Source organism: Equus przewalskii, chromosome 13 (genome assembly GCF_037783145.1).
Source record: "Equus przewalskii isolate Varuska chromosome 13, EquPr2, whole genome shotgun sequence".
Lineage (NCBI taxonomy): Eukaryota > Metazoa > Chordata > Mammalia > Perissodactyla > Equidae > Equus > Equus przewalskii.
Genome location: NC_091843.1, coordinates 74,648,844 through 74,660,115, shown reverse-complemented (window position 1 = coordinate 74,660,115; position 11,272 = coordinate 74,648,844). Strand labels below are relative to the sequence as shown.

At 35.1% G+C, this 11,272-nt stretch overlaps 1 long non-coding RNA gene across 1 annotated transcript in view; it reads right to left on the bottom strand.

Annotated features, from left to right (window-relative positions):
- Positions 1 to 1,623: 1,623 nt before the first annotated feature.
- Positions 1,624 to 11,272, bottom strand: part of LOC139075157 (uncharacterized) — a 53,587-nt gene continuing 43,938 nt past the window's right edge. The window contains exon 4 of the long non-coding RNA XR_011525278.1: positions 1,624 to 2,842. This is a non-coding gene — a long non-coding RNA (uncharacterized lncRNA). The remainder of the gene's footprint in view (positions 2,843 to 11,272) is intronic.

Below are 11,272 nucleotides of genomic sequence, written 5' to 3'. Positions count from 1 at the left end.
CAAATGACTATAGTTTTTCTGGACCGTGAATGTTATTGCATTAATAGACTTTTGTTTTTGCTTAGAAAAATTTGAGTGCAAAATCAATTTAACATCTCCAAATCTATTAGGTGCTTAGCCTTTAATTTGCTGCACATTAACATTAAATGGTCAAAATATGAGGTTATTTTTGGAGTGATTATTATGATTGTAATAAGGCCTGACACTTGCGCCACTTCAAACACGCAACCACCAACAGTTCCATTACAACAAAAGAGCTCCCAGCATAACACATTTTAATAGTCAGAAGAGTTGTGAATTCACAGCTTTGCACAGCAGGTGTGGCTGCACGTTTTTGCACCCCTAAAGACACTTGCTCATCTAATCTGACAGATTAGACAATGGCACAAAACCCCCATCACCGATATCTAAACAAAGACTTCATTTCGGAAGAGACAAAGCTTCAGGCAGACCGTGTTGCCACTAATAACTTTTCCGAGCGGAAAACAATGTATATTTTATTAATGAAAAACAAATTGTGGCAGGGAAGATGAATGCCTTGGCTTTTCTGACATTTTAAATAATTTGCTTTCCCTTCCCTTTTGTGCCTTTAATATTTACTTGCATATCAATCTTTACGCAATTTTCTTAATTAGCTATGGTGCTGGCGAAAGACGGAAGGCATCACAATGCAGGACCTTATAACCCATGTTGCAAGGGGAAAACAATTTTGCTATTTTTGGTGCGTAAACTATATTGGAAAGCATCACCTTAATTAGAGCCAGAGGTAAGTTGGACTTTGGGGCACCCACCCTTTGGTGACAAGGCTCCTGGCAAAGGGTTTCAAGGCAACCGGATTCCCTATTCGACTTCCTCACAGCTGAACATTAAAAAGTGAGGCTGAGGTTGTGCGTATTTACCATCAGGGACTGGCCTGAGCATTAACGGGCTTGGGCGGCTGATGCGGAGGCAGCTGCACTTATCATGAATCAGGAAAGGGAAATAGCAGCCCTGGTGTGCTGTAGGTCAGTCACAAATGTCGACTTGAGAGAGCTGTAAATCTCCAGCACGACTTCAGCCAGGGACTCGCAGAACACCCTTCTAGCGTTTTCCTATAATTTAAAGATTATGTAAGGTATATCGTGAGAGTGTTCGATGAAAATATTAATTTAGAGATAAATCCTGTAAGTGCTCTGAAGCAGTGGCTTCTGCTGCAGTTACACTTGAAACAGGACAGGCTGCTAGTTTTGTCAACAGTAGGAGGTCATGGAAGGCTGCCAAAGAAAACAAACCTTTTTCAATAAAATGCTTTCCATTCTAAGTAGTCACAGAATATCTCCTGTGCTGTTTTATTACTGATATTTAAACTGTGATATATTGTCTTTTGCTGACAATTTCTTGAGTTAGAAGTCTTAATCATAGAATGAAGTGTGGCACACACACCGGAAAGACAATTAATTACAGCAAACTCTGGCGAGTTCAAATAATTTTCTGCTGTTTTTGTTTGGGGTGGGGAGGGAAGCAGGAGGGGATGATAAAAGTTAGAGTGTGAACCATTTCTCTTTCTTTGTCTATTTGTTGTTGCCTGAAAGACATATGACATATATTGGTAATGAAAATCTTGAACCTTTGAGAAAAATGATAGAAGTTTCCCATTGAAGGAATCGTTTTATTAATGCAAATAATAAGGTACAACGTCATTTTCATTTATCAATATGGTATAATTGATCCTAAAATAAAAGTATTCTACATCTGTTTCTTTGTGTAATTGGATAAAAATGTTAAAATATGAGATAAAATGCACAAAGCACATTCAGATTTGTCATATACTTAATAAGCTAAATTGGAAATTAATGCAGGGAAAATATTATCCAGGTAAGAATGAGAAAGTTGATGTGATTGACTCCCTAAACTACCTATCACTTGTAAGAAAAACATTGTGCTGGAGAACTGGTTACTGCAATTTTCATTCGCATTTTCTAACTAAAGATGCTTCTTTTGAAACTGGGAATCCATTAATTGCCTTCTGTCTGTTCAGTGACTGTGGTTATAAGCACCAAATCTTATTCAATGGGTACAGGCTACTATGAGGTACATATTCCATGTTCGTCATTGTGATTCATAAAAAGACTGTAGTTTGACTTTTTGATTTTTACCTTTTATTATTCAAGCCCTAAAGATATATAAGAATAAATGCAAACTGAAAATAATATAAATGAGGATGTCACATATTCTTAACGATATCCTGGAGTTGCAAGATATAATTAACGTTATAGAGTGCCTGGAGAACCCAGGCAGAAACAGAATGAGAATTTAAGTCTCAATATTAGAAGTGTTGATGCAAAACTCGCAGGTATTTCTCTCGCTCGCTCCTTATTTTCTCAGAGTATGGTTCAAGTGTTTTAGTACTTCTCTTGGTATCCTGACTGGTTTTAAAAGCACCCTGTGCGTGGAGAACTCTGACACCTTCGGTGCAGGCGTTATCAGCACAGCGATAACTGTAAGCTATGCATGGCCACCTTTATTGTTTCACCGCTTTAAAAGCTGTGTTCCACTTTGAAATTACATTAAGAATATAAATTTCAACCTCAAAATTATGATTCTATACAACAGAGGCAGAGTGTGTGCTTTGTAGCACAAGATCCCTTTCATTTAATATTAAGCATTCATCCTCTCACATTTTTCTATTTTTGAAAACTATTTGAAATGAATAGACATACACCATAGGATTCTGGACCCTGCAGAATCCCAGGGCCTGTGGCAGACTGAAGCCTAGCAGCCTCTTGTGCAGACACTGCCAGCAGAATATTTGAAGTTGATGCAGCTTAGGAAGAGGCTGATCTTCACAGAAAAGCCAGAATTTCTAAAAAAAAAAAAAGAAAAAAAAAATTTAAAGCCATTTTACCCCTAATCATAGACAAGCATTAAAGATCTTAAAACATGGCTGTGATCAGGCAATTTTTTTCTGGCATACTTTTTAAGTGAAGACTACTGTCTGCACAATTCAGAATGAAGGCTTGATGTTCTTATACATCCCATATAGTCTCATTTTGAAAGCTATCAGCTATATGATCTTCCTGAGGCCCAGCCTGTCTCCTTCTTTAATATCACTAAAATGAATGGAAAAGCACAGAGATTATTTTGAATTGATGTGAAATATGCCTTGTCCCAGCTGTCCTATGACATGGCTCAGATTGGACACCATGCATTCAACTTGATTCCTTCATATTAGTGCATATAGAATGCAAGCCCTGAGTCCTCCTTTTTTGCTTTTTATAATCATCATCACTTACTTCTAACCACCCACATAGGGGAAAAATGTCATCACAAGGCATTAAGGAAACGGAGACAATGTTCTTGATCACTGGTTCTATTTTGCTAAACCAGTTTAAATTCAAGTTTTAGCTGTGAATTAACTCTGTCTAGAGTTTCATGGTGCAAATAAAATAAGATGCTTTTCTATCTCATGAGCACAAAATACAAAGTTCTAATACTATTTACCTAGGACTAAAGATATTGATTTTATGAATTGAAACTGAATCTCTAATTGCTTACCATTAAGAAATAGCATATCACTGAAATGGAAAATAGAATGTGGAAATGAGGATCAAGAAAAAAGTTTATTATACAAGTAGAGTCTTCTCTTTTGGGTGTCTCCCTAATACAGCTATGATACCAAGAATCTCCACTGAAAAGATTTTGCAATTGCTAAATCTGATAGATGATTAGCATCCTATGATCACCATCACTTGACTGAGAAAATACTGGACCACAAGGAAAGTGAGAGTAAAAGGGAAAACTATAGTGTGAGAGTTTGTGGACATAGTTGGCATAGTCAGAAAAGAAGGAAGCTTATTTACCTGTTGATGCACATAAATGAGTCAATAATTGTTGTTATCATCTTATGACATAGGTCAATATTTCATCATACAGTAAGTAATTGTAGATCATTATGTAGAGTTCAGGCATTATGATGTCTGCTGAGGTCAGAGAGTTAAGATATAGCCCTTAATATCAAGAGAAACCTAGAGTTTAACAGGAAAATTCACAGCAGTTCCTGAATCCCCTCTAAAACATTTGTGACCCTCTATGGTCAAGGTCTGCAACCTCGATGAGGTCCACAGGGCTGCCTGGTCAGCTCTCTCACCCATTCTTTACAGCAACTATTTCAAACTCAGTCTCATCTCTCCAAAACATTTATCCTAACATAAATCACTCACTCTCAGGAAATAACCTTTCTTCCCACTCATCAAGGGAAATAGATGACGACCAAAATAGACCACTCATCCACTCCTTCAACTTGCTGATGTCCAACAGATACCCAATCTGAGTCCTCTTTCCTCCCTCTCTGCTGCCACTCCCATCCCACTACCAAAATTGCTGCCACCAGTGCTGCCCAAAGTTTCAGCCATTCTCTTATTTGACCTTGGCATAAGTTGACACTAGAAAGTACTTCACTGTTCTTGAAAAGTATTCTCACCCTTGCCTCTTCCTCACCTGTCGGCTTGTCTGAATACTACACTTTCCTCAAGCTACTTTGGTAATTCCTTCTCTGGGAACTTTGACTGCTTGTTTTTGCTCGTTTGTCTGTTAAATACAGATTTTTAATACAGTTCTGTCTTTAAAATATATGAAAACATTATTATAGGGCCTAGTATAGCAAGAGTGATGACTATTTTTGTTTGTTTGTTAGTGGCTAAAGAGATAACAAAAGGAAATCTTGTCATCTTGTCTCATGTTATTTTTCATTATACTTCAATTTCTTTTGTAGTCAACCACAATATTCAGTTAATGTCCCTTGTGTGCAAAGGACCATACTATGTATTAAAGAAAGTAACATAGGCTTTCTGCCAAGTCTACAGGATTAACTCTCTTATGTCCATTATGTAAGGCTCATACAAAACCTTTGCAATCATTACTAGCATGTGTGAGTCCCCACGTGTTGTGCAGCACATCGACTTTTGATTTAGCACAATTGTGGGGCAGAGTTTGTGCTCTCTCCAGGAACTTTCCATAAATTCTCCCAAGTCTGATGATATGGGTACATCCACATCCATCAGTAAGACCAAGGTTACTATGTCAAGAATTTGTGTAGACTCTGGAAACTCTTGACCCCAAAGTTTTCTACAAAAACTGAAAGATAACATCACTTATTAAATTCATTTCATCTGAAAAAGTAGCTTAGCTTAAAAAATATACTGAGCATATGTCAAGTGACGACGCTTTCCATATGCTAGACCCTTTTCCATAGGTCAAATATTAAAGATGTCACTTCAGTGCTTCATGTTGGAGCCATAGCACAGGGGCAGTTGGACTCAAACATAGCATCCTATAGCATAGAAACTATCACAAGATTCTTAATGAAAATGTTTGCAGAATGGATTGTGAGGTGTCTAGGTTGCCATTGGTTTTTTTTACTTTACTCATGAAGACAAGAGTTTCTTTAAAAAGCAAACTCATTTGACTCTTCATACTCTAAATATTAGGACAGGGAAGTATAGATTCTGGGCAATTTACTAACAATATGCTCAGGGGCATGTGTGACACCCAGAAAGTTTTGCTAAATTAGATTTTACTCTTATACTCTTGGGACTTTCTCAATAGAATCACCATCAGGGTTATTCATGCTGCTTTGTGACAGCAAAATATTGAATTATGAGTGTTAGTGGAAAGAACGTACATGGAAGAGATCATGGAAATGATGTCTGGTTTCTTTGCAGAACTGATGTTCTTATGAATTGTTTTTCTTAAGGAAAATAAAGGTGGAGCTGTCTTTCCATTTCCATGTTAAAGGATAAAACAATAAAAGAAAGTGAAAAATGAAAAATGAATTTCAAATTTCACCTTTTGGAAATCTTTAGAAATGGGACATTTACTCATTTGCTCATGGTCCTCATTAGTTGAGGAAGGAAAATCTCACAATCGTATGCTATGATGAACGAGAGAAAGAAAGACTCAACTAAAATCCCTCTGCTCCATCACTCTGCTCTTTTACAGCCAGTACCTATGTTTCATTCTCTTTATCTACCTGGGCCAGACAGCAGAGAATGAAGCTGGGAGGTGGGGAGCAATGCATAAGTAAAGATATAACCCACTAGAATGGAGGTATAGGCATTAGAAAATGTGGTTTTCTGCCTTTAGTGACATTTGACAGAAAAATTAGAGCAGGCACCGTCTTCACCTTTATCCTTCTCTTCAAATAACCTCTTATCACATTACCTTCACAGGGTATAGGGACGAAATAAAACAGATACAGGGTAGTAGTGATGGGGCTTGGACAGGGTCTTTCCAGGGCTCCAGATATCATCTTCACAGACCTTGCTGCTTTGCCACCTTTGAAAATCTCTATTGTACAAAAGACTTGTCCGTACCCTGGTAATTGCTAGGCTGATTATTTAAACCTTTTTACCGTTCAAGAGTTATCCCTTCTTTCATTGCTGAATCAAGACAGTTAGCAAGAATAAGAATTACCATGTATATGGGACATAATAAATATTAGGGGCCGGCTCAGCAGCACAGCGGTTAAGTTCACATGTTCTGCTTCAGTGGCCTGGGGTTCGCCGGTTTGGATCCCAGGTGCGGACATGGCACTGTTTGGCTAGCCATGCTGTGGTAGGTGTCCCACATATAAAGTAGAGGAAGATGGGCATGGATGTTAGCTCAGGGCCAGTCTTCCTCAGCAAAAAGAGGAGGATTGGCAGCAGTTAGCTCAGGGCTAATCTTCCTCAAAAAACAAATAAATAAAATTAATTAATTAAATAAATAAAATAAAAATGAATATTATGTTTAGAGAGAAGCTCTTACAGAATAGGCAGTTTTAATTGATCCTCAGCATTAGAAATATAGATGTAAAAGAAAAAACTGGGGACACAAGAGCTCTATTTTAAAAGCTACAAGATTTAAGATGTCAGATTTTGAACAAGTTCCATTGTGAACAGAGAAATCTATCAGAAAGAGATTGTGAGACACAATTTGGCAAATAAACAGCACTCTGGATAATTTAGGGATTTTCAGATTTAAATTATAGAATATTAGAAATGATCCAACTGGATCCATTGTGTAAATAAGAAAATCAAGCCCAAGGAACAAAGTCCTCTAATAAGGCAATACCAGAACTAAGAATACTTGTTACACCTGTGCTAGAACTTAATCCACCAGATCACAATGCCTATTTGTAAACCTTACTCAGTATTGTTTGGACTGGATCAAAATAATAACCTTTGTTTAGGATTGCATACTTAATAATGATACATCTTACATAGGGTACTGATAATTCATTCTATGTCAATATTTACTTTTCATTTTTTTCTGCTTCTTGATGAGTTATTGTCCTAAAATTGAATGCCTTCGGAAATTAGCTTCTTAGAGGCAAAACACCCCTAAAGCTTACCAAGCTACTTTTGGGGAAAAAAATAAGAATAACTGGAAATAATTTACTCTGTTATACAGAGTACTTCTATGTTAGTTAGAAAAGCTTTGAGTGTTTGGAAGAAAATTTGAGGTCTTACTTCAAAAATATTCTATATATAGAGTAAGCATATTTTAAGCAATCCAGTAAAAACCAAGTGTGTATCTGATTTCTTTAATTGCCACACAGTAATATTGAAAGTGTCCAGTTTTCAACAAAAAAAATTGAGGTATTCGAAGAAACAGGAAAATGTAGCCCATAACAAGAAAAGTCAATCAATAGAATTGTCCTGAGGAAGCCCAAACATTAAGTTTATGACACAAAAACTTTAAATAAGTTATTTTAAATATTTTCAAAACCTAAAGGAAATCTTATGTAAAGAATTAGAGAAAAGTGTGAAAACAACATCTCTGCAACTAGAAAATATTAAAAATGAGGTAATATATAGTATAGATATATATTCTTTGTGTTCTAGAGCTAAAAAAATATGACTGAAATAAAATATTCACAAGAGGGGCTCCACAACACATTCAAGCTAGTAGAAGAAAGAATCAGCGAACATGAAGATAGGTCAGTTGAAATTAGGCAGTTTGAGGAACAAAGAGAAAAAAATAAAAAATAAACTAAGTCTAAGAGATTGATGAGACATAATCAAACACAACAACAAACACATAATGCCAGTCTCAGAAAAGGAGAGAGAGAGAGAGACAGGGAGTAGACAGACTATTTGAAAAAATAATAGTCAAAAGCTTCCCAAATTTGATGAAAAACAATAATCTACACATCCAAAAAGCTTAAAAATCTCCAAGTAGGATAAATTCAAAGAGATCCATATCTAGAGATGTCAAAATCAAACTGATAAAAGACAGAAACAAAAATAAAATCTTGAAACCAAGCAATCAGAAATAATACCACATACAAGGGATCTTTAGTCGATCAAAGTTGATTTCTTATCAGAAACCATAGAGGTCATAAAGGCAGTGGAAATGACATATTAAAGTGCTAAAGGGAAAAAAAAAACGTATCTGTTAATCAAGAATTCTGGATCCAGCAAAACTCTCCTTCAAAAATAAGAGAAACGTAGACATCTCCAGATAAACTAAAATTGAGTTTGTTGCTAACATATTTGACCTACAAAGGTTCTTCAGGCTGAACTGAAAGGACAATGGACAATAACTTGAATCCATGTGAAGAAATAAAAAACACTGGTCAAGTAAACATCACGGTAAATATAAAAGGCATAATAATATATTTTTCTTTGTAAATACTTTTTTTCTTTTTGATTCAAAACAATCTTCTTAGATAAATAACTATACATCTGTGTTGTTAGGCACAAAATATACCAAGAAATAAGTTGTGATGATAACAGCTTAAAAGTGGGGTAGAACAGAGCCATAGAGGAGCAAAGTTTTTGTATACTATTGAAATTGTTAGTATTAATCTGAACTAGATTGTTACAAATTAAATGTTTATTGTAATGACCAATGCAACAAAAAGAAAATAACAAAAAATATGTAGTTAAAGATGTGACAACAAATTAAAATGGTGCAATAAAATAAATTGAAAGTAAAAGGATGGAAAAAGATATTCCATGCAGACAGTAACCAAAAGAAAGCTGGAGTGGCTATACAAATAAAAAAGAAAATAGACTTTAAGACATAAATTGTTAATAGAGACAAAGAAGGACATTCTATAATGAAAGAAGTGTTAATCCATCAAGAAGCTATAACAATTATAAAAAATACATGCTCCTAACAACAAAACCCAAAAGTACATTAAGCAAAAACTGACAGATTGAAGGGAAGATAGACAAATCAATAATAACAACTGGAGACTTCAACACCATATTTTCAATAAAAGCTAGAACTAGACAGAAGATCAATTAGTAAATAGAGAACCTGAACAACAGTATAAGCCAAATAGACCTGACTTAATAGACCAATGGACATCTATAGAACATTCTACCCAATAAGAGCAGAATTCACATTTTTCTCAAGAAAACATGGAATATTCTCCAGGAGTGACCATATTTTAGGTCAAAATACAAATCTCAATAAACAGAAAATGATTGAAATTGTAAATATGTTCTACGATCACAATAGAAAAAGACTAGAAATCAATAGTAGAAGGGAAAATTCACAAATACATTGAGATTAAACAACATACTCCTAAATAAAAAATGAGTCAAAGATGAAATCACAAGAGAAATTGGAAAATATTTGAGATAAATGAAAACAAAAATACAAGATACCAAAACTTATGGGATGCAGCTAAAGCAGTCTTTAGTGAAAAAATTCTAGCTCTAAATGCTTACTTTAATAGAGGAGGAAGATTGCAAATCAATCTTCCATTTAAGAAACTGGAAAAAGATAGGAAAGCTAAACCCAAAGCAAGAGGAAGGAAAGAAATAATAAAGACTCCAGTGGAAATAACTGAAATAGGGGGAAAAATAGAGAAATCAATGAAAACAAATGGACAAACCTATAAATACACTGATGAAGAAAAGAGAGAAGACTACTAAAATTGGGAATGACAATGGTGACATTACTTCTTGCTTTACAACAACAAAAAGGATGACAAGGGAATACTATGCATAATTGTTTTCCAACAAACTAGATGAAATGTACCAATTCTTAGAAATGCACAACCTACCAATACTGATTCAAGAAGAAATAGAATATCTGGACAGGCCTATTACAAACAAAGAGTTTGAGTTAGCAATCAAAAAGCTTCTAAGAAAGAAAAGCCCAGGGCCAGGTGGCTTCATTGGGGTATTACATCAAATGTTTAAAAAATAATTGACACTAATCCTTTCCAAACGCCTACCGAAAAAATAGAGAATAAAGTGATGCTTTTTAGCTCATTCTATGAGGCCAGTGTTACCCTAATTCTAAAGTCAGGCAAAGATATCACAAGAAACGAAAACTACAAATCAATATTTTTATGAATGTAGATAAAATACTAACAAACAGACTCTGTAGTATATAAAACTATAATATATCATCAGCAAGTCGGATGTATCCCAAGAATGCAAAATTCATTTAACATGTTAAAATCAATCATCAATGTCATACATCATATTAACAGAATAAAGAAAAAAATAAACATGATCATCTCAATAGACACAGCAAAAGCCTTTGACAAAATCCAACACACTTTTGTAATAAAACTGCTGAACAAACTAGGAATGGAAGGAAACATCCTCCGCCTGATAAAGGGTGATAAACCCATGGCTAACATCATACTTAATGGTGAAAGACTGAAAGCTTTCCCTCTAAGATAAGCAACCAGACAAGGATATCTGGCCTCATTACTTCTATTCCGCACTGTACAGGATTTCTAGCAGGGCATTTAGGCAAGAAAAAGAAATGTGTCATCCAGATTGGAAAGAAAGAAGTGAAATTATCTATTTCCAGGTGCAATGATCTTATATATAAAAAACACTAAAGAATACACACGCACATGCACACACACACACACGAACAGTTGGTAAATGAGTTCAGCAAAGTTACAAGACACAAAATTAATGTACAAAGATTCAATTGTATTTCTTTCTGTTAGCTACAAACAAATTAAGAAAACAATTCTATTTCAACAGCATCAAAAGGAATAATATACTTAGGAAAAAAAATGTAACCAAAGAAGTGGAAAACTTCTACCCTAAAAGCCACAAAACATATTTAAATAAAAGAAAATTTAAATAAATAGATACACTTTGTCAGTGGATTAGAAGACTTAATATCATTAAGATGGCAACACCCCCCAAGCTGATGGACAGATTCAATGTAATCCCTATTCCAAAATTCCTTTTTCTGCCGAAAAAGACAAACTGATCCTAAAATCTATAATGAAATGCAAGGGAGTCCAGATAGCAAAAACAATCCT